At 40.7% G+C, this 25,651-nt stretch overlaps 1 long non-coding RNA gene across 2 annotated transcripts in view; it reads right to left on the reverse strand.

The window, feature by feature from the left end:
• Positions 1–2,373: 2,373 nt before the first annotated feature.
• Positions 2,374–25,651, reverse strand: part of LOC132602323 (uncharacterized) — an 87,687-nt gene continuing 64,409 nt past the window's right edge. The window contains exon 3 of one of the 2 annotated variants that reach the window (XR_009567734.1): positions 2,374–2,606. This is a non-coding gene — a long non-coding RNA (uncharacterized LOC132602323). Of the gene's footprint in view, positions 2,607–12,488; positions 12,793–25,651 lie in introns of those variants that run through there. The other variant, XR_009567733.1, reaches the window with a different exon arrangement.

The following is a 25,651-nucleotide window of genomic DNA, read 5'->3' on the forward strand; positions in this document are numbered from 1 at the left end:
GACTTTGAATGACCTTGAAGATTCCTTTTTAGTGATTAAATCATAATTGTTATCATAAAGATGATTCGTTGATTGATTAAGTTATATCTGCTATCGTAGAGATATGTGTCATGATATGTGCCTATTTCCAGCATTAGCTATTTAGTATTTGGCCACATTTGCATGATTTAGCCAGAATTAGCTAAGGGTAGTTAAGTTGTTACTCAACTTTCAATAATTGTATTTTAGTCCTTGTCATTTCCTTTTCCTTGTAACGACTTAGCCATGTGTGCACTACACGTTAGAATTAGGTTGTCATTGTCCTTTAAATTAGTCGGGGTTGTACTGTGAGTCATTTTTATCGAATATGTGAATCTTAATCTTCTTCCTCGTTTCTTCTCTTCTCTAACTTCTTTCTTTCTTTTGCAATTCCCTTCACGAATTGAGCTTTCAATTAGCTCAAATTGTGACATTGGTATCAGAGCTCTCACATTTTTGGGAGGAATTTCATCAATGTCGGATAATCCAAGGTTTATGGGTTTAGAAGATGAAATTAAGAAACTCGAAACTTTGCTTCAAGCCATGTTTGGTAAAAATGTTAAGCGGTTTGAATCTCTTGAATCGAGCCAGAACTAGTTCTCTTCATAGCTGAAGAAGACTCAAGAGACCAACAAAAAGATGGAACTCAACATTTCACAGGTCGAAGCAGGGAAAATGGCTGGAGTTCCTTTACCTTCTCCATGTTATAGAGCCTCGCGTTCTCAAGGACCATTAGCTTCGTATGAGTATGGTCAGTCTTTAGATTGTCGAATGTAAGTAACCTCTTTCTCTACACCTACTAGTTATCCAGTGGGTCGAGGGTTCACTTTTCCCCCTGTTCTTACTCCACACAACTCACTCTCTTATCAGCTATTGTTCCATTGTATTCCACTTTTCCATTGAACCTCACTTCCATTATATTACCAAAACTACCCATACCTTATACTAACAACCAACCCATACTTCCCCTACCTACTCAAAATTATCAAACTAACCCCAATCTCAACTAGGAGCCTATTTTAACTCATTCAAAGCTAAAATTAATTTTCCAGAATTAATGGCTTTAACCTTAGGGGATGAATCAGGAAATGTGAGAAGTTTTTTGAGATCTATCAAATCCCTGAACAGAATAAGATGAGTTATGTTTCTATCCATATGAAAGATAAGGCTGATGTGTAGTTTGATAGTCATATACTGGAGAGAGGAGGCACCAAGGCCCATTTTTTGTGTTGAGGTCTATAGAAGGTTTGGAAATGTTAGATCCATTGACATTGTTGATGAGTTCAAAAACCATAGGCCAACAGGCAGTGTCGAGAGCTACCAAGAGAAATTTGATGAGCTCAAGTCCTATATGTTGTAGGTTAGCCCGCCGCTCAATGAAACTCACTTTATTTCCAGCTACATTAGCGGGTTAAAATCTGAAATAAAGCCATTTGTTGGCATGGCTAATCCCTCGTCACTAATGGATGAATTTGAATTTCAAAATCCTATGAATACTCTTTCAAAGCCCTGGCCAGATTTATAAACCCGAGAAATCCTTTTTATACCCAAACCAACCCAATTCGATAGTCATAGTCCCTTCTCAAAGAGCCACTCAATATTCTCAACCCAGAGCCATTGTTTCGTATTCATGTAATGACCCATTTGGTCGTTATGGAACTTTTGACCTTTGTATCCTTGTTAACCCTTTGCCTAGCTTTATTAGCATAATTTTGACCTGCAGGGACGGGTGACACTGTTCCCGAGGTCATCGAGCGAGTTTTAGTGTGACTTTTGAAAAGTTGAGCCTTTAAGTGAAAAATGTTAGACTTAAAGTTGACTTTTGGGTAAACGGACCTTTTTCGAAATTCTGTCAATTTCGAGAGGTCTGGATAGTTGTTTGTGACTAGGTGGGATGCTCAGTTCGATTCCCAAGGTACTTGGGAGCGTTTGGGACTTGGGTTGGAAAATTAGCTTTAGGCAATTGGGAGTTGACTTGGTTGAATAGACCTCCGTTGGGAATTTTGAGGCCACGGGTGAGTTAGTAGCACGTTTTTATGTGTGTATGCATGTCTGTTTGGTATCTGTGGGGCCTCGGGTGATAGTCGAATTTTGAGTTGAGACTTGGGAAAAACCAATTTTCTTTTGGTGTCTGGTGTCCGCTGTAGCTGCACCAGACTCGCGATAGTAGTTCCGTTATAGCAAGGCACCAACCGTCGTAGCGATTGTGGGGAGCTTGTGTGTCACGACCCATTATGAGGTCGCGCGGGCACCCACCTTTCCCTCCTCGGTAGGAGAACCCTCTCTTCAATTAGCATATCAATTGACAAGGACAAATCATTTTAAACCAAGAGGTACTTAGAAATAACAGCGGAACGTTACTAAATATCAATAACCTAAAGTATTTATAAGATTACAGCAGTTACATGATTACAGACTCGATCCAATTTCCCATGACCTGGTCTAGACTAGTACAAGAGCGATTGAATGAATTTCGATTTCCACTATATTCTAAGACTCAACCTCCATCACGGAATGAAGTGGGAGGAGGTCTTTAAGATAGGCACCGCGTATTTGCACATATGCTTCGATCAATCACCTGAAACAATCTACACCCCAAAAGGGTGTAGCAAGTACAATATCAGTATAAACCACGCATACTGAGTAAGTATCATAGGCCGACAATGGTTAGTAACACATATCAGTAAAAGAATTCACAGATAAACATGATAACAACACAATCAAGTCGTCTATCTACCACATAATGTACATCAATACCCTTTAATCATTAATTTCACTCAATAACCATCAGTCAATCTCACAACAATCTCGCAATTCACGTGTCATTAAATCTTTCATTTTAGCCTAGTGGTCAACTCATATTTAGGACACCTGTTATCCTACATCACATAGAGACTAAACATATAACTAATCTTCCGGACGATCTATGGGATACTTCAACAAGTTCAAACAATAAATCCGGATCCAAACACCCGTCATTGCCAAAGTAAGCATCTAATTCCCAATGGTGCCAAGTATGAATATATCACGTCCAAATCCAACATCACAAGTAAAACACCAAAACATCTCAAAATCAAGCCATAATTCAATGCAATGCAATAGTGTATGAATGCAATGCAATGCCATGTAAATGAGGTGTACACATGTACTCCAGACGGAAATATCGACGTCTCGGTAGCACAACGCAGCGTGACACGTGAAGTATAAGTGCCACCCGTCCTGAATCTTTTCCAAACAGACAAACGGGACCCCGGATCTTTACTCACGGGGGGTTCTCACCGACACCACCCTGGGGGACCCGCGGAGTCCATGCACTAACAACTATTCCAGAAATATCATCGGAATCGGCCATGCAACAACGATTCCGGAATTGATCATCGGAAATTGGCCATCTCACATCACTTAAGTAAAAGAGTTTCATCAAATATCAGTTTCACTCGATCAACGATACCGGATCATCACCGAGTATCGGCCATGCATCATGAATGGATGAGAATACGTGCAATGCATGTATCAACATCAACAATCAATGCTCAATATCTCAAGTACTAACAATAGGGTACGCCAACAATGTATCAATATCACAATACCAACAGTGGGTATGCCAACAATATATCCGAGTCACAAATACCACAGTGGGTATACCACTAATATATCCAAATCACAAATACCATGGTGGATATGCCAATAATATATCCAAATCAAGACAGATAACAGGATCTAGTCTCTATCAATAACTCATAGCATCAAGCCAACACAATAGAACGGTCAAACACAACACCACGGGGTGGCTAGTCCCCAACACATAACAGATCAATCAATTGATATACATAATTACCACTTCCTAAATTCAGCCTGTTAGCTTAGAACAGGAACCTCACCCTACACTCAAATCATTAGTCACAACTCTATCACAATAGTTGGTACATTTATTCTCCCATTTAGCAACTAGATTCTCTATTAATGGCATAACCCAAATAATCACATATTACGAGAAATTTCCATCATTAGACACAAAAATAGGTTTCGTCCGCTACTCCCAAGTCATATAAAATCCACCAATATTCAAGGAATCACACCAAACTTCCTAAGGAGTCTACAGGCCACAAGCCCAAACACAAAAATCACACAAATCACACAAAAATACCATCCTAGGATTCCATCCCAAATCTCCAATTACTACGCATGCATTCTCTGTTCCATCTAATACATGAATATATGAAACTAACCGGAGTCTACCGAAAGAAAAAGCCATAACCTACCTGGCAGTCGAACAGGTGCCACGAACCCATATCTTGTTTCATATTTCGAAGCGTCTCCAAACAATCAAACTCTATCACATATGAATTCTATGTCAAAAACCATGAATAATGATACCCATATTGGCTACTTTCTATTCGGGTCATATTCCAACCCTTAATTTAGGAAAAACGAGTCTCAAGGGCAAAACGGAAATTTTATGACCAAGATACCAAATTCAATACCAAAAGGTCAAAACCCATTACTTTAATCATATGAATACTTAATTAATTCTCAAAATCATCATTATTATGAAAACCCCAAATTTGGGGTCCAAGAACCCTAAGTTTAATCCCACAATTTTGCCTCTAAAAATGGAAGAAACATGTTTATATAGTTTATAATGATAAAATTCATGCTTAATGAAGCTAACCAACCAATAATACAAGATTTCAAAGCCAAGAACCCATTAGGAAGAAAACCCATAAAAACCCTCTTTGATTCTAGTCATTACAAGGTTGAAATCATGTTTAGAAGATCATAATGGATAGATATAAGGTTAGGACACTTACCCTAGGAAGAAAATGGCTCTCTATACCTTCAAGTTGCCTCAAAGAGTTCTTACACGAGTTTAGAAGTTATGTGAAATGTCTAAGGGTTTTAGAAGGTTTTTTAAGTAGAAAATCTAGCCCGTTGGCCGCTCCAGCGGTTCGGCTAGCGCTGCCGCGCAACCGCTCCAGTGGCTAGGCCAGTGCTGCAGCACGACTGCTCCAGCGGCTCGACCACTACTACAAGGCAACCACTCCAGCAGTTAGGCTAGTGCTCCGGCGATTCGGCCGCGCTTTCGCGCGAGCGCCGTGCGTGCACCAGGCACCAGATTTTTCTGGTGTATTCCAGTCACGACCTAAACCGATGCACCGCGACGAGTGCTCGATCTCTAGCGACCAAACACCCCTATACTCATACCTGGACAACTCTACATAATAAGGGCCCACAAGCAACTTAATCTGGATTAAACCGACTCATGAAGAATAATATCAGAAACTGTGCATCATGCATATATATATATATACTGAGGATAACAATGCAAGCCAACTAGGATGCCACATAGACTGTACACAAAAGAATAGGAGCCGAGTGGAGCGCACTGACCACCGCTGGATGGATGTCATACTGAGCTGGACCGTCCGTCTGTCTACCTGAACTTGCGGGCATGAACGCAGCCCCCCGAGCAATAGGGGAGTCACTACGGACAATGTACTGAGTATGCAAGGCATAAGAGTAACATATATATATAAATCATGAAAGGAATCTGAAACTCATAAACAAACTGCCAGTCTGAATGCATCTGTATGACTGAGGAAACTTCTGCGGTGTATGATATGCATGCACTCTGTAAAAATAATATAACTAATAGTGCTGTGGACCACACATCCCGATCTGTATATCATATAGTAATACCGAGAAATGTACGGCCCGGTCCGTATACCAAATAATCCTGCGTCCGGGATGATAATCATCTCACGCCGCCCACTAGTGGTGCTATCATAATCCATATGCCGCCCACCGTAGTGGTGCTGCCCAGCCATATAGGCACGGTGTAATCATACATCATCATCCATAAGCCGCCCACTGTAGTGGTGCTGCCCGACCATGTAGGCACGGTGTAAGAAAATAGCTGTACATGTACGTATAAATATATAATGCGGAAGACTCATGAAAGTGTACTCCGGATTACTCTAGATAACAAAAGATCCCTAGAAGTCATGGACATGAATCATAAGGAATCAAAGATACGACGAATCCTGTAATATCTAAGAGTAGAGTCTTTGGAATTCGCTTGCTCACTTGTTCGTTCGGATAGTAAAGATCATGCCAAAAGAACAAAAGGGACAACTTTAACATACCTTGAAGCGTATCTAATCGTCCGACGTCTACTTCTTAAACTCGTAAGTCTACAATCAAGACAACATAGGCTACAATTAGCCTCTTTATAACACTTACTATCAAATTCAAGTGAAAAAGGGACTTAACAATGTTCGGGCAACATCTCCTTCATAACTCAATAATCCCTCCATCGCCAACTTAACTTAACTATCAACAATAAATACTAACAATAACCCTATCAATACTTACATATCAAAATACAATCAATTCTACTCCAATCATCCCCCAAAATAGCAATTAACTCCAACTCTACCCTTGTTCAACTTACAACTTCCATATCTATAATTCTCTTTACTTAAAATCGCTAAAATTCTTAATAATAACTCAAACACAAAGATAAGAATCATATTCATACCTTGAAGGAACTAGGATACCAAGAATCAAACTCTAACTCCAATTCCCAAGCTCATCAACTTCAAGGAAACCCTAGGAACAACCTTTTTGCTTCACTAGCTCGGGTTTGTGGGACTCGGACCTTGCTAGATCTTCACTATGATGATGGAAAATATTGAGAGGAATATTATAGAACCTTCTCTGATTTGGAAGTGGAGAATAATGAAAATAAAATGTGGGGTTCAAAAATATATAGAGGGAACTAGAAGGTTCCAGTGGTGCGGGTCGACGGCCCGTCGACATGCTCCGTCGACCTGTCACTTGAAACTCCAGAGGCAGCGGAGCAGGGACGGGGCATCACGATGGCTCGTCGACGTTTCGACGGCCCGTTGATGGTGACTGGTTTCTGCAGACTCTACTGAGTCGCTCCAGCTCGCGTTGATTCGATTCGTTTAACTTCTAATCCTGTAGTATCATAAGGAATATGTACTTATACTTTGGTACACACGGGGTAAGACACTTAATAATTTGAAAACTCGGGTACGGATCTCCATCCTAAGGGTATAAACCGTCCATAAGCTACGGACCTTCTTGCAATGGAAGTGAGAGGTGTAACATTCTCCCCCCCCCCCCCCCCCCCCCTAGAAACTTTTGTCCTCGAATGTTCCTACAAGTCATGCATTACAAAAATTTCGGCAGTCTCCCCTGCAAATATACCAATCTCACCTATGCACAGCAACCCCAAATAATGCCACACAGGGCCACATGCCAAACATACACCATCATGGCCTCACACGACCAATCATCATAACCATAAATGAAATCAATACCTTGGAGACATGATGCCTCATACTGAGCCTCCTGGGATGACAGAAACAAATACGGGTACTTAGCTTTCATTTCCTCTTTAGCTTCCCAAGTTATTTCTTCAACATTATTATTTCTCCAAAGAACTTTAACAGAAGCCACATCCTTAGTTCGCAATCGTCGAACTTACCTGTCTAGTTTAGCCACTGGGATTTCCTCGTATGATAACTTCTCGGTCACCTGGATATTATCTACTGGTAAAAATCTTGAGGGATCCCATATACACTTACGGAGCATGGATACATAAAATACCGGATGTACGGATTCTAGCTCAGAAGGTAGTTCTAGCTCATATGCTACCTTACCTACTACGCGAATGATCTTATATGGCCCAATGTATTGAGGGCTTAATTTACCCTTTTTGCCAAATGTCATCACTTCCTTCATAGGAGAAATCTTCAGGAAGACCCAATCAACTACTTCGAACTCTAACTTGCGACGCCGATTATCTGCATAAGATTTTTGTCAACTCTGTGCTGCTAGTAACCTTTCTTGAATTACTTTCACTTTGTCAACTGCTTGCTGTATTAAATCTGGGCCTGCTAACTGATTTTCTCCAACATCAAACCACCCTATAGGTGACCTACCGTCCATATAAAGTCTCATAAGGAGCCATCTGAATGCTGGAATGGTAAGTATTATTATATGCAAATTCAATAAAAGGCAAATGATCATCCCAACTACCTCGAAAGTCAGTCACACAAGCTCTTATCATGTCCTCAAGTGTCTATATAGTACGCTCTGCCTGTCCATCTGTTTGTGGATGAAATGCTGTACTAAGACTCACCTAAGTCTCCAATCCATTCTGAAAAGATTTCCAGAAATTAGCTGTGAATTACGCCCCTCTATCTGAAATAATGGCTGTAGGAACACCATGAAGTCATACAATTTCCTTAAGATAAAGCTTCGCATAATCTTCAGCTGAATAAGTAGTTTTAACAGGTAGGAAGTGGGCTGACTTTGTAAGCCTATCAACTATGACCCATATTGTATCATACTTCCGCGGAGTACGGGGTAAACCTGTAATGAAGTCCATATTGACTACCTCCCATTTCCATGTTGGAATCTCCATAGCCTGCAATAAACCTCCGAGCTTCTAGTGCTCTATCTTGACTTATTAACAATTAGGACATTGAGCGACAAATTCTCCTATGTCTCTTTTCATTCCATCCCACCAATAAAATTCCTTGAGATCATGATGCATCTTTGTTGTGCCCGGGAATAGAATACCGAGAATAATGAGCTTCTCCCATAACCTGCTGACAAAGTCTCGCAATATTAAGAATGCTTAATCTTCCTCGATACCGGAGTACCCCATCCCTGTAATCACAAAGGGTGTCTTTTCTTTGTAAGGTGCCATATCTCGGTAGCGAGCTAGAACAGGATATTCGTGCTGACGTTCCTTTATCTTTGCTACCAAAGATGACATCGCTGTATCCTGGATCATAATTCCTTCGTCACCTGAATCTAACAGTTGAACTCCGAGGCTGGCTAGTTAATGAACTTCACGAGCTATCTTCCTTTTCTCCGACTGCACATGTGACAGACTGCCCATAGATTTACGACTAAGAGCATCAACTACTACATTAGCTTTTCCAGGATGGTACAGAATATCAACGCCATAATCTTTCAGCAACTCTAGCCATCGCCTCTGACGTAAAGTCAGTTCCTTCTGCTTAAAAATATACTGGAGGCTCTTATGATCAGTGTAAATATCAACATGGAAACCGTATAAATAGTGCCTCCATATTTTCAAGGCATGAATTACTGCAGCTAACTCAAGATCATGGGTTGGATAATTCTTTTCATGCTTATTCAGTTGTCTGGAGGCATAAGCAACAACCGTACCGTGCTGCATTAATACACAGCCCAAACCAATACCTGAGGCATCACAGTATATTACATAGCCCTCTGGTCCCTCTGGAAGAGTCAAGACGGGTGATGAGGTCAACTTGTCCTTCAATATCTGAAAACTCCATTCACATGCATCCGTCCACTGAAACTTAGCTTATTTCTGTGTCAGCTTAGTCAATGGGGCTGAAAGAGAAGAATATCTGTCCACAAAGCTTCTATAATATCCTGCTATGCCCAAGAAACTACGTATCTCCGTTGGTGTCGTGGGCCTTGGCCAATTCTTCACAGCTTCAATCTTTTGAGTATCCACTATGATGCCCTCATCTGAAATAATGTGACCAAGAAAAGCTACGGAGTTCAACCAGAATTCACACTTGGAAAACTTCGCATATAATTCTCTATCTCAAAGAATTCTAAGCACTGCACGTAGATGATCTGCATGTTCAGCCTCTGACGAGGAATAAACCAGAATATCATCTATAAACACAATTATGAACAGATCTAGGAAGGGTCTGAATACACGATTCATCAAGTCCATGAATACAGTTGGAGCATTAGTCAACCCGAATGACATGACACAGAACTCGTAGTGCCCATATCTAGTCTGAATGCCGTCTTCGGAATATCTTCCTCCTTTACCCTAACCTGATGATATCCCGATCTCAAATCTATCTTCGAGAAATATTTGGCGCCTTGCAACTGGTCAAATATATCATCGATCCTCGGAAGCGGATACTTATTCTTTACAGTCACTTTATTCAGTTGCCGATAATCCATACACATTCGCACAGAGCCATCCTTCTTTCTAAAAAATAATACTGGCGCTCCCCACGGTGAATGTACTGGGCCTAATAAAGCCTTTCTCGAGTAAATCCCGCAATTGGTCATTCAATTCTTTCAACTCCGCAGGTGCTATTCTATAAAGAGGAATGGAAATTGGCTGAGTATCTGGCAATAGATCAATAGTAAAATCAATCTCTCGTTCCGGTGGGAATTCCTGGAAGCTCATCCGGAAATACCTCTGGGAACTCATTGACTACAGGGGCAGACTAAAGAGTCGGTGATTCTGCTTGCACATCCTGGACTCGAACTAGGTGATAAATATACTCCTTTATGATCATCTTCCTTGCCTTAAGGTAGGAAATAAACCTACCCCTCGGCGAAGCAGCATTACCCTTGCCGGGAAACTGAAATCGAACTATCTTTGTTCTGCAATCGAAATTAGCATAACAAGAAGCCAACCAATCCATATCCATAATAACATCGAAATCAATCATGTCTAACTCAATCAAATCTGTCAGGGTATGATGATTGCAAACTATAACAACACAACCTCGATATACTCATTTAGCTATAACTGGATCACCAACTGGCGTAGATACCTCAAACGGTTTGATCAATTCAGGTTCTATTCCAAAATTTCTAGCAACAAATGGTGTAACATATGATAAGGTAGAACCTGGATCAATCAGTGCATATACATCATGGGAGGAAACTAATAATATACATGTGACCACGTTAGGAGACGACTCACGATTTTGTTTATCGGCTAATGCATAAATACGGTGCTGGGGCATACTCGAGCTAGATGCTCCACTCCTTCTTCTGCCACATCCCGCTGATGTCTGAGGAATTTGCCCTGAAGGGCGCACTGATGAAGAAGAACCAACTATGGACCCTGTAGGCTGGGAAATGCCTACACTACCCCTCGATGGATACTCGCTCATCACATGGCCTGGCTGGCCACAAGCATAACAAGCATCTGATCCCTATCGACACTGTCCAGAGTGTAACCTACATCACTGGGCACACCGCGGTACAGGTGGTCTTATCTGGCTTGACCCGGGTCTATACTGAGAACCTGATGCTCTAGAACTCTGGCCCGCTCCGGAATAAGAAGACCTATCAAATCTAGGGCCTGAAAACCGTGGAGGTGCACTCCCTGCTAAGTGAAATGAATACCAGAAATGCTGCTGTCTCTGTCCTCCCCTCAACTCACCAGCAATATCTAAAGATCTGGCCCTCTTTCCATGGCCCCGGTCACGCTTACGCTCTGTCCTTCGCTGACTCTTGCGTTCCTCTAAATTCTGTGCATATGGCTGTATATGGGAAATATCTATGCCCGGCTGTAATGCAGCTGTCGTACACTCATCCATCAAATATGTCCCTTGACCAGCCACTAAGCGATGAACTCTATCCTCCATCTCAGCCACCATAGCTAGGGCATGTCTAGCTAAGGAATCGAACTGTACACAATACTCTTGAACACTCATACTGTCCTGCTCAATACGCAAGAACCTATTTGCTCGGGCCCGTCGGACTTCTGGTGGTAAATGATGATGATTAAAAGCATTTGAGAACACTCGCCACACGGCTAGAGGAGCATTCTCTCCCCTAGACAGCTCTCATTCCTGATCCCACTGCACTGCAACATCACAGAGCCTATAAGATGCCAGCTCTACTGACTCGACCTCATCGGCGTGCATACCCTCAAAGCCTGCTGCATACTATCAATAAAATCCTGAGGATCCATATTTTGCTTCAACATAGAAAACTCTAGAGGATCTAACCCGAGGAAAGTCTTAACCCTCGGTCTAACGGCTCGGTCTCCCTGATCAACACCAACTCTCTGCCGCTGGGCCTAAGCGGCTACCAATCTGGTCAATAACTGTATAGCATCTCGCACATCTTGGGCCGGTGCATCTGGCAGAGGCATTGGGGGCACTGAGGCAGGTGTTGGAGGCGGTGTATGCGAAGTCTGAGATGGGCTCTCACTCTAAGACTCGCCTCGAGCCCTGGTAGCCCGCTGGGTATGGCTAGCGACCTCACCAGCCACTCCTTTGCCTTTCTGGACGACAATAGGTTTCTTGCGAGGCATCGCTGAAATCAGAACAAATTATTAGAAGATGAACTCTTAACACATGGTTTTATCGCACGATCTAAGAGAGAAAGAATGATAGTTTCCTGTTTATAAGTGTGGTGCACGACACACCCATAAACAAGACTCTACTAGACACGGTCTGTAGACAACCCTAGGACGGAACTGCTCTGATACCACTCCTGTCATGACCCAAACCGATGAGCTGTGACGAGTTCTCGATCTCTAGTGACCAAACACCCCTATACTCACACCTGGAGAACTCTACATAATAAGGGCCCGCAAGCAACTTAATCTGGATTAACCCGACTCATGAAGAATAATATCAGAAACTGTGCATCATGCATATGTATCTATATATATATATATATTGAGGATAACAATGCAAGCCAACTAGGCTGCCACATGGACTGTACATAAAAGAATGGGAGCCGACAAGGCTACCTCACAAGTTATCTACACATAACTGTCTACAGACCTCTAATAGAATAAAAGCTGTAGATAGGACGGGACAGGGCCCCGTCATACCCATATGCATATACATCTCAAAAGAATGGAATACAAAAATAAACCGCAGCTCCGGACCAAGTGGAGCGCACTGACCACCGCTAGATGGATGTCTTACTGAGCTGGACCGTCCGTCTGTCTACCTGAACCTGTGGGCATGAACGCAGCCCCCCGAGAAATAGGGGCGTCAGTACGGACAAAGTACTGAGTATGCAAGGCATAAAAGTAACATATATACATAAATCAAGAAAAGAATTTGAAACTCATAAACAAATTGACTGTCTGAATGCATCTATATGACTGAGGATACTTCTGCGGTGTATGATTTGCATGCACTCTGTAAAAATAATATAACTAATAGTGTTGTGCAAAGTACATCCCGATCCATATATCATATAATAATGCCGAAGAACGTACGACCCGATCCATATATCAAATAATCCCGCGTTCGGGACGATAATCATATCACGCCACCCACTAGTGGTGCTGTCATCATCCATATGCCGCCAACCGTAGTGGTGCTGCCCGGCCATATAGGCACGGTATAATCATACATCATCATCCATAAGCCACCCACCGTAGTGGTGCTGCCCGGCCATGTAGGCACGGTGTTAGAAAATAGTCGTACATATATTTATAAATATATAATGCATGGAAGACTCATGAAAGTATACTCTGGATTACTCTAGATAACAAAAGATCCCTAGAAATCATGGACATGAATCATAAGGAATCAAAGATATGATGAATCCTGTAATATCTAAGAGTAGAGTCTTTGGAATTCGCTTGCTCACTTGTTCGTTCGGATAGTAAAGATCATGCCAAAAGAACAAAAAGGACAACTTTAACATACCTTGAAGCGTATCTAATCGTCCAACGTCTACTTCTTGAACTCCTAAGTCTACAATCAAGACAACATAGGCCACAATTAGACTCTTTATAACACTTACTATCAAATTCAAGTGAAAAAGAGACTTAACAAAGTTCGGGCAACATCTCCTTCATAACTGAATAATCCCTCCATCTCCAACTTAACTTAACTATCAACAATCAATACTAATAATAACCATATCAATACTTACATATCAAAATACAATCAATTCTACTCCAATCATCCCCCAAAATAGCCCTTAAGTCCAACTCTACCCTTATTCAACTTACAACTTCCATATCTATTATTCTCTTTACTTAAAACCGCTAAAATTCTTAATAATAACTCAAACACAAAGATAAGAATCATATTCATACCTTGAAGGAACTAGGATACCAAGAATCAAACTCTAACTCCAATTCCCAAGCTCATCAACTTCAAGGAAACCCTAGGAACAACCTCTTTGCTTCACTAGCTCGGCTTTATGGGACTCAGACCTTGCTAGATCTTCACTATGATGATGGAAAATATTGAGAGGAATATTCTAGGACCTTCTCTGATTTGGAAGTGGAGAATAATGAAAATAAAACGTAGGGGTCAAATATATATAGAGGGAACTAGAAGGTTCTAGTGGTGCGGGTCGACGGCCTGTCGACATGCTCTGTCGACCTGCCACCTGAAACTTTAGAGGCAGCGGAGCAGGGATGGGGCACCACGATGGCTCGTCGACGTGTCGATGGCCCGTCGATGGTGATTGGTTTCTGCAGACTCTACTGAGTCGCTCCAGCTCACGTCGATTCGATTCGTTTAACTTCTAGTCCTGTAGTATCATAAGGAACGTGTACTTATACTTCGGTACACACGGGGTAAGACACTTAATAATTTTAAAACTCGGGTACGGATCTCCATCCTAAGGGTATAAACCGTCCATAAGCTAAGGACCTTCTTGCGATGGAAACGAGAGGTGTAACACTTCCAAACTTGAAATTGACCCTTAGAACCACCCCGGAACCTCCCGAACACAAACCCAATATGCAAATATATATAAAAACGCGCTACGAACGTCCTTGTAGCCTCGAAATTCCCATTAGAGGTCTTGTTGACACAGGCAACCCCCGATACCTCAAAACTAACTTTCCAACGGTCCCAAAATGCTTCAAAGTGCATTGGGAACCTAAATGAATATGCACACAAGTTCTAAACGACCATCCGAACCTCTCGAAATTGACGAATTTACGAAAAAGATCCGTTTACTCAAAAGTCAACTTTGGGTCAACTCATTTTCGCCTTAAGCTCAATTTTTCTAGAAAATATTCTAAAGCCCACAATGATGCCTAGGAATTCATGCCAACTATCTCCCCGTGTCAAAATAGTTCTAACGAGACTCAGGAATAGGTCAACGAGGGCAAAAAAAGAATAATCACGGTAACGACAAAACGAGTTGTTACATCAGATACCAATTAAATAATCGCTCGTCCTTGAGCGAAGAGCGAGAGTAGGACAAGCTTACGATAACCAAGGAAATCATATCACAACCAACACGAAGCTATTTCACAAAATGCAAACCCAAACGGCAATTCGTTCACACTCAGCCAAAAGACCCAATATCCGTGCCTCTAAATTTCACAACTGATCTCACATAGATAAATCAAATAGCACGACCCTTTAGACATAACTAAATATAAAACATTTCGAACTGGTAAGATATTTTGACCTAGCTAATCCTTTTGTTTCACCCTTTTTCCAAGTCGTCCCTTGAATCCAAATTCCTTAGAAGTACACAATACAAACCGAAACCATGACTTAATCTTTCCAAAAGAGGATCCTAAATCCTCCAGATAACTCTAAGCTATTTCATCGAAACTTATCTTTCTCGTAGCCAACTTAGTCAGTCTTAAGTCTTCTTAACTCTTCAACTCACTTACCTAGGAACATACCATCAAGTACCGCGTAGAGCAAGATTTGCCAACATCCAATGATCAGAACGGAGCCTTATCAAAATCCTAGAATCTCTTTGAAGCACACCATTATCATTACAACCTATTGTACTAACCGAAAGGCTGACTCCGGTGAGACACCACAAGGACTACTAATAACAAACCTAAAATATCAGGCGTTCCTTATCACATCCATTAAACTGATTTACTTGGAACCCATAAGTTCCGTTGGAGTTACAAACTCGATCTAACCACTTCTATTCAAACCACAATGACCCACAATGAATGCACCATTTCAGAATATATCAGTAACCACCCAAATTGACTTCAAGATCCGGATCCCATCACATTCTTACTGCGCATAGCAGAGCATAAGTTGCCACTCTCGCCTCTAAAAGCTGACACTTATCCAAACTGTTCTTAAGGTACCGGATAACTAAATCTTGCGAATGCAACCTCAAATTCCTTAATATTGCCCAATACGCATACCTGGTACAACCCGAATTTTTTGACACTAAGGACATATGTACTCATAAATTAATCTTTTAACTACCAAACTTTCCACTGTAATACCTCAATAATCCATAATACTTTCGAAAGAATCAATATCTCACAATCCCTAGCGCTAACAGGCATAATCACTTCGGACCCATAATATCCGAAGTCATTCCGTCAAAGTTGTTCATAATATAAAACACTTAGCACAATCACGATCCAATCTCGAGAACACTGATAGCCATAACATACTAAGAATTTCTACAAATCCTTTCTCTTAAACACACATTAACTCATTTACCGCAAAGTACTGCGAAACTATCCAAGGAGGTACCACACAATCCACTTCCGATAAATCCAACATGTCGGTTATCTGAAATCTCACTTCTCACTCAGTCACTGGTCACAACTTCTTATCACTTACCCATTCCGTAAACTTACTTTCTCAAAATTACACCACAATCACAAGCTCGTCTATTCCATACTAGACAACAATACCACTGTTCAAATAGATTCAAGTACTCCCAAGGGCGTAGCTAATTCTTGCCACCCTCGACTAACACTAACCAATTCTCGAAGCCGCTAAATCAATTACTGCAAGTCATAAGTCTTGCACACTATCGAACCAACCTTGGAAATAGAATCACACCACACACTTTACATATTAGAGTTACCTTCCAACACATCGGAGTCTAAACCGACTAAACTCTAAATCCAACGAACCACATACTTGGTCTACAAAGACCCACTTTTCTCTACCAAGGTTCCCTTATTCCATTCCTTATTTTGAATTCCGAAATGATCCATATAACTCGAATAGGTTTAAGCCTCATCTCTGATTCACTAAATTAGAACGTCTCAATTGCCGAACCTAAACACACCTAACCATTCAAGTGACTATACCATCAACTCAACTGGATAACAACACCGATAAATAACAAAACTCACTGAAGCCACACAACAAGTACAAAGGCTCTCAGCCTCAATCCAATACTAGACATAACTCCTAATAGTTGCTTGGTTACTAGAATATAAACACATTCTCTTAAGCATGCCAGATACCAATTATTTCCTTCTTAGTGCTCAAGAATTTTCTATCCAAATCCTCTCTATCACGACTCAATTCCATGTACACAACAAGTACCAATACCAATCCCCTTAAGAATTTGGATTCTCTATGCTCTCTCACCATATCATCATGTTAGTACTTACTCTCAACTTCTTTTATCTACCACACACAATCACTATACTCGTCGAATCTGGTAATCCATGGCGAACTCACTCTTGTCCTCGCATACCACTACTAAAAACTTAACCATTGCGAAATCATTGTCTGCCCTAAGTTCACCTGTGCCACGCATACTATCACAAACCTTATCAAAGTCGAAACCTTCTTCCTAAGCTAGAACTGAACTAGGCCACACATCTAAACCGAGATGACACCTCTCATACCATACCACCATATAATGTACGAGATTAGACGCATGAGAATGAGTATTCACCGTTTGAGGACTGATGAAACAAGGATGCACAAATACTAATTGGAATCGCCTACATACCTATTGGACCTGCCGAGATACCAATTTGACCGAAGTAGCATGAATAGAAAGAATGAAGGGAGTTTTTCCTAAGATGCCTCATAGCCTCTCGCGGATGGGTACATACATCTTCGTACCATTCCACGAGACTCTACTACACATTGCTCTTGTACCTAGTAGACCGGTAACCTAGGCTCTGATACCAACTTGTCACGACCCATTTCGAGGTCGTGCGGGCACCCACCTTTTCCTCCTCGGTAGGCGAACCCTCTATTTAATTAACACATCAATTGACAAGGACAAATCATTTTAAACCAAAAGGTACTTAAAAATAACAGCGGAACGTTACCAAATATCAATAACCTCAAGTATTTATACGATTACAATAGTTACATGATTACAGACTCGATCCAATTTCCCATGACCTGGTCTAGACTAGTACAAGAGCGACTGAATGAATTTCGATTTCCACTATATTCTAAGACTCAACCTCCATACCAGAATGAAATGGGAGGAGGTCTTCAAGATAGGCACCGCATATTTCTACATATGCTTCGATCAATCATTTGAAACAATCTACACCCCAAAAGGGTGTAGCAAGTGCAATATCAGTACAAACCACGCGTACTGAGTAAGTATCATAGGTCGACAATGGTTAGTAACACATATCAGTAAAAGAATTCAGAGATAAACATGATAACAACACAATCAAGTCATACGTCTATCTACCACAAAATGTACATCATTACCCTTTAATTATTAACTTCACTCCAATAACCATCAGTCAATCTCACAACAATCTCACAATTCACATGTCCTTAAATCTTTCGTTTTAGCCTAGTGGTCAACTCATCTTTAGGACACCTGTTATCCTACATCATATAGAGACTAAGCATATAAGTAATCTTCCGAACGATCTATGGGATACTTCAACAAGTTCAAACAATAAATCCGGATCCAAACACCCGTCATTGCTTAAGTAAGCATCTATTTCCCAAGGGTGCCAAGTATGAATATATCACGCCCATATCAAAAATCACAAGTACAACACCAAAACATCTCAAAATCAAGCCATAATGCAATAGTGTATGAATGCAATGCAATGCCATGGAAATGAGGTATACACATGTACTCCGGACGAAAATATCGACGTCTCGGTAGCACAACCCAGCGTGACTCGCGAAGTCTAAGTGCCACCCGTCCCGGATCTTTGACCAACAGACAGAAGGGGCCCCAGATCTTTGCCCACGAGGGGTTCTCACTGGCATAACCATGGGGGATCCGCGGAGTCCATGCACTAACAAAGATTATGGAAATATCATCAGAATCGGCCATGCAACGATGATTCTAGAATTGATCATCGGACATCGGTCATCTCACATCATTCAAGTAAAAGAGTTTCATCAAATATCAATTTCACTCGATCAACGATACCGGATCATCACCGAGTATCGGCCATGTATCATGAATGGATGAGAATGCATGCAATGCGTGTATCAACATCATCAATCAATGCTCAATATGTCAAGTACCAACAATGGGGTACGCCAACAATGTATCAATATCATAATACCAACAGTGGGTATGCCAACAATATATCTGAGTCACAAATACCACTGCGGGTATACCAATAATATATCCAATTCACAAATACCATGGTGGGTATGCCAATAATATATCCAAATCAAGACGGATAACAGGATCTAATATCTATCAACAACTCATAGCATCAAGCCAACACAATAGAACTGTCAAACACAACACAACGGGGCGACTAGTCCGCAACACATAACAAATCAATCAATCGATTTACATCATTACCATTTCCTTAATTCAGCCTATTAGATTAGAACAGGAACCTCACCCTACACTCAAATTATTCATCACAACTCAATCACAATCGTCGGTACATTTATTCTCCCGTTTAGCAACTAGATTCTCTATTAACGGCATAACACAAATAATCACATATTACGAGAAATTTCCATTATGAGACACAAAAATAGGTTTCATCGGCTACCCCCAAGTCACATAAAACTCACCAATATTCAAGAAATCACACCAAACATCATAACGAGTCTATAGGCCACAAGCCCGAACACACATATCACACAACAATACCATCCTAGGATTCCATCCCAAATCTTCAATTCCTATGCATCCATTCTCTATTCCTTCTAATACACGAATATATAAAACTAACCGTAGTCTACCGAAAGGGAAAGCCATATCCTATCTGGTAGCCGAACAGGTGCCATGAACCCACATCTTGTTTCGTCTTTCAAAGCGTCTCCAAACAATCAAACTCTATCACATATGAATTCTATATAAGAAACCATGAATAATGATACCCATATTGGCTACTTTATATTCGGGTCATATTCCAACCTTTAATTTAGGAAAAACGGGTCTCAAGGCCAAAACGGGAATTTTATGACCAAAATACCAAATTCAATACCAAAAGGTTAAAACCCATTACTTTAATCATAGGAATACTCAATTAATTCTCAAAATCATCATTATTATGAAAACCCCCAAATTTGGGGTCTAAGAACCCTAACTTAATCCCACAATTTTACCTCTAAAAATGAAAGAAACCTGTTTGTATAGTTTATAATCATCAAATTCATGCTTAAAGAAGCTAACCCAACCAATAATACAAGATTTCAAAGCCAAGAACCCATTAGGAAGAAAACCCATAAACCCCTCTTTGATTCTAGTCATTACAAGGTTGAAATCATATTTAGAAGATCATAATGGATAGATATAAGGTTAGGACACTTAATCTAGGAAGAAAATGGCTCTCTTGACCTTCAAGTCTCCTCCAAGAGTGCTTACACGAGTTTAGAAGTTATGGGAAATGTCTAAGGGTTTTAGAAGGTTTTTTAAGTAGAAAATTTGGCTCGTCGGCCGCTCCAGTCGTTCGGCCAGCGCTGCCCCGCGACCGCTCCAGTGGCTCGGCCAGCGCTCTAGCAGATTTTTCTGGTGTCTTCCAAACTTGAAATTGACCCTTAGAACTATCCCAGAACCTCCCGGACACAAACCAAATATGCAGATATACATCAAAACGCGCTACAAATGCCCTTGTAGCCTCAGAATTCCTATCAGAGGTCTCGTTGACCGAGTCAACCCCCGATACCTCAAAACTAACTTTCCAACCCAGGTCCCAAAATGCATCCAAGTGCATTGGGAACCGAAATGAATATGCACACAAGTTCTAAACAACCATACGGACCTCTCGGAATCGATGAATTTCTAAAAAAGGTCCGTTTATTCAAAAGTCAACTTTGAGTCAACTCATTTTCGCTTAAAGCCCAATTTTTCTAGAAAACATTCTAAAGCCCACAACGATGCCTAGGAAGTCAAGCCAACTATCTCCTCGGGTCAAAATTGTTCCAACAAGACTCAGGAACAGGTCAACGAGGGCAAAAATAGAATAATTACGATAACGGCAAAACCGGTTGTTACATTGTGGCAAGTAGCCACAGTGAATGGATATCCGCTGTAGTGGACTCGTGATAGCCGAAAGGAAGTAGCCATAGTGGCTGTGTGAGTTAGAGGTTGGATGCCGTAGTAGGCCTAGCCTCACTTTAGCGATCCCGCTGCAGTAGAAGTCCAACCGCTGCATTGGATGACGAGACCAGAATGTTATTTAAAGCTTGGTTAAAACCCTTCCATTCCCCTTTCCAATATTATTTCTTCTAAGCATCGTTTGAGGCGATTTGGAGAGTTTTTGGATGCTTTCTATGGTGGGTAAGTCTCCTAAACTTAACTCCATTCCTTTATCTTTCCTTAGGCTTGAATCCATGCTAGGATCTCCATAGAACTTAAAAGGAAATATGGGCTTTGATGTATATTTCATAAAATGCGTTTTGGTCTTTCTAAATGGGATTTGTTGTTGGTTCTGACTAATCTAATCATAAGAGATATGATTTAATAGCTAATAGGCTTGAACCTTCCATTTATGATTGATGAGATTGAAAGTTGGAGAGTTAGGGTTTATACCTAATTTGGGGGTTTTCACTTGGATAACAAAATTGATCCATTCTTGAGTTATTTTTGCAATTGGTTAGCAGGATTGAACTCCTAGAACGTTGAATTACATATTTCACTTTCAAAATACCCGTTTTACCCTTGTGGGTCCATTTCCTCCGTTTTCTCCATAGTTAGAATTGGACCTAAATTAGAAGTATAGCAATATGGGTATTGTTCTTCCTGATTTCTAATGTAGAGTTTAAATGTGATTAGACCTTGAGTATTTGGAGGCACAAAGAAAGGGAAAGGCTAAGGTTTGACGGCTCAGGGCTCCTGTTCGACATTCCAGGTGGGTTACGGCTTACCTTATGGTTAGACTTTGGTTAGCAAAGCATATGTAGAGTTAATGATTGTCGGAGAAAGAATGTTATGTCTTTAGGTATGAAGTTGGGAAGGATTACTTAGGTTGGTATTGTTGTTGATTATGGCTTGTCTCCTTGTTGTGTTCTATTGAGTTGTTGCCGTGTTGTGATTTATTGGCTTGTAGCCACGTAAGTGATTCCTGACTTATTTCTTAGTGATTTACTTTATGATTTGAGATCGTATTTTATCATGTGTTGATGTTGTGGGGAAGGAAGGGAAAACTACGATATTGAGACTGTAATTGTGATATGCGTCCATATGTTGTACGATTGATTTGATATGTTGTAATCATTCATTGATATTATGTAGTGTACTCATTCTCATCTTTCATGATACTCTGATATGAATACTTAGTGACTTATTCATGGTTGTGAACCCGTATCTCTCGATTATTGGTTATTGACTTGTGAAAAGGAAGAAATTGATATTGATCTTGATTTTGGGATATGTGTCCATATGTGGCACAATTGTCATTGATATACTCATATTGGTATTGATATCATGCATGCATTCATACTCATATAGTTGGATCGAGTTGCGCGCTGCAACATATACACACACACTTACTTGGATCGGGTTGCACGTACCGTAACACTGACTGCGATCTGGTTTCACATTTCTCAATAGTGACTTGGATCAGGTTGTATGCCACAGAAGGTACATGGAATTCGCTGGTCCCCCATGGGTCATGACGGTCAAGTTGTAGATATCATCCGCCCGGATCATGTGTGTATCATTGCATTGCATTGCATTCATATTTCATTCACTCATACATCTGATTTCTGGTGGTGGTTATTTATCGTATTGAATGGTGCTCGTGAACATTGACTTCTTGGTTGGTTACTGATTTGAGATCGCCGTGTGCCTGATTAATAGATATTTGGGAATTGATGGATTCGAGGAGTAAAGACTTGCTCCTAGGTTGAGACTTGAGATTATGGAGTAACATTGTTAGTTGTACTAGTGTTTATGGTTATTCTGAGGGATTGGGGGAAACTTGGCAAGACTTGTGTTTAGGTGCTTCACCGTAGGCTATGATTTTGTTATTGATCCTTATGTACTTAAGTTGTTATTCTTGGACTGTGTGGTGTGTATACCTGATTGTGAGCATGTCTATTCTTCAGTCTCTTTCTTTATATATGTTAACTAACTGTTGTCGGCCTATGGTGCCTACTCATTACATGTTGTTTGTACTGATACTATTTTGCTACACTCCTTTTCAGGGTGTAGAGTTTTGAGACAGGTTCCACTTCCACTTCTCGAGGATGATTTTTGAGGCCTGGCTTGCAAGTATCTAGGGTGAGCATCTGACTGGTCGCTGCCCGGAGACTCCTATATCCCTATATTTATTTTCTTCCATTCAGACAGATGTGTTTAACATTTGAAACTTGTATTTTCTAGACATTACTTAGTTGCTCTTGTACGATCAGGCCAGTTCCTTGGGGAATTTATTTATATTACGCACTTATGATTATTTATGATTTAGGCTTCTACTTATTCTGCTCTATTTACTTTATTGTGGTTGAATTGATGATTTGGGAAATGGTTCGCCAATCGAGGTGGAAAATGATAGGTGCCCACGCGACTTAGTGAAATGAGGTCATGATAATTCAGGCCCCCAAACCTTTCAAAAATCCCAGACTCTATGTTCCTAGATCATTAGATCGCTTCAAACCAAACCCTACACTAGAGAAGTTGAGAGAAAAATGGATATGCTATAGATGACATAAGAAGTACTTTCCTAGTCAATGCAAGCCAAATACCTTGAATGCTATTACATGGAAAGGTTCTGAACAAGATGCTCCTACTCCAGCTATTCAAGAAAAGGGTAAAAGTAGTGGACTTGATGAAGTTAATGCAGAGGAGAAAATTTATGTGGAGGAAGAGCAAGTGACTGAGATGGCAGTCACTTTATGTGTAGTATAGGGAATTGGTGATTCTCCTTCTCCTATAAGAACCCAGGGCATGTTAAGAAGGTACCTATTATTATTTTGATTGATTATGGATCTATTCATAGCTTTGTAAATCTTCCATTAATTAAAACATCGAGGTTGGAGATTGTATCTTATATGAGTCCTAGAAAGGTGGGGCTAATAGTCATATATGCAATGTAGAGGGTATTGTCCTCAATTCTGGTGAAAAATGCAAGAGGAAATTTTTTGCTTTGATATGAGACTTAAAGAATAGAGGTATAGACATGGTTTTGGCATTGATTGTCAGAACTGTTCACTCTAATCATTCTCAACACTAGACCTCACAACATCACTTTCCTTAGGGATAATCATTAGGTGGCACTAATTGGATAGCAAGAGGAGCACAAAGGGGTTCGTACTATTAGTGATCTCTACATCATTGAGAGAATACCTAATGGCACTGAAGGAGGCTTAGCTGATTCCCAAATTCTTATTGCAGTAACATTATTATAGATGTTCCAGGATGCGTTTGACGAACCACAAGAACTACCGCCTAATAGGGAATGTGATCATGTTGTTCCATTAATTCCAGGAGCTCAACCCTTCATCTTGAGGCCTTACTGGTGTTCATTTTATCAAAAGAATGCAATTGAGAAGATTGTTGGTGAAATGTTAGTATCCCAAACTCCTAGTCATTCTTATTTTGCATCCCCTGCACTGTTGGTTTAGAAGAAGAACAACACTTGGAGATTATGTGTGCATTATAGAAGGTTAAGTTCTTTAATTGTTAAGAATAAATATCCTATTCCTACGGTAGAGGATATGTTAGATGAGTTGAATGCATCCAAAATAGTTTCTAAAGCAGACTTAATCTAACGACCCGTTTGGTCGTTATTGTGCTTTGACCTTTTTACCCCTATTGACTTTTCCCCTAGCCTTGTTAGACCATGTTTGACTTATGGGGATGGTCGGAGAGATCGAGCGAGCCTTATTAGATTTTGAGGAAGTTAGAATTCTAAGATGAATATGTGAAAAACCTTTGACCAACAGTTGACTTCTGAGTAAATAGATCTTTTTTTGGAATTTCGTTGATTCTATGAGGTTCGGAGGGGAGATTATGACTGGTGGGATGTGTGTTTAGGTTCTTGAGGCTTTCGGGAGCCTTTTGTACCATTAGTTGAAAGCTTGAGTTTGGTCGTTTGGGGTTGACTCGGTCAAGCGGACCTCTATTGGAAATTCTGAGGGCACGGGTGAGTTCGTATCACATTTTTACATATGTATGCATGTTCATTTTGTATCCGGGAGGTCTCAGATGGATGTCGGGGTTTTGGGGGAAAATTGGTGAAAACTAGATTTTTTTGATTTCCTGGTGTCCCGCTTCAACGGGCGTTATTGCACTTCTGCAGGTCCGCCTAAGCGAGACATAGCTCGCAGATGTGATAGTTGATGTGGCAAGTGGATCCGCTGGGGTCACCACTCTTTCGCAGAGGCCAGTCCGCTTTTGTGGACAAGGCGTTCGCAGAGGTGAAGATCGCTGATCAGAAAACCCTTTTTATTCCAACTTTGAAACCATTATTCCCATTCACTAAATTCTTGACCTATAAATTTCTAAGGGCGATTTGAGGAGAATTTGGGTAAGTCTTCCTATTCTATTTATGTTTGTTAAACCGTCCAACATGAGCAAATTTACCCGAGCTTGGAGAATTTGGTCATATTTAATCATGAAAATCAACAACTCGGTGTATACAATGAATGAAGTCCCGAAATGATTTAAGACAAAAAAGTGTGACGACGATGATTGAAAATAATATTTTATGTGTGGCAAATGAGGCTATGGACTAGTGTTATATCCCATG

The sequence above is a fragment of the Lycium barbarum genome, chromosome 7, assembly GCF_019175385.1.
Source record: "Lycium barbarum isolate Lr01 chromosome 7, ASM1917538v2, whole genome shotgun sequence".
In the NCBI taxonomy this organism is placed as follows: Eukaryota; Viridiplantae; Streptophyta; class Magnoliopsida; order Solanales; family Solanaceae; genus Lycium; species Lycium barbarum.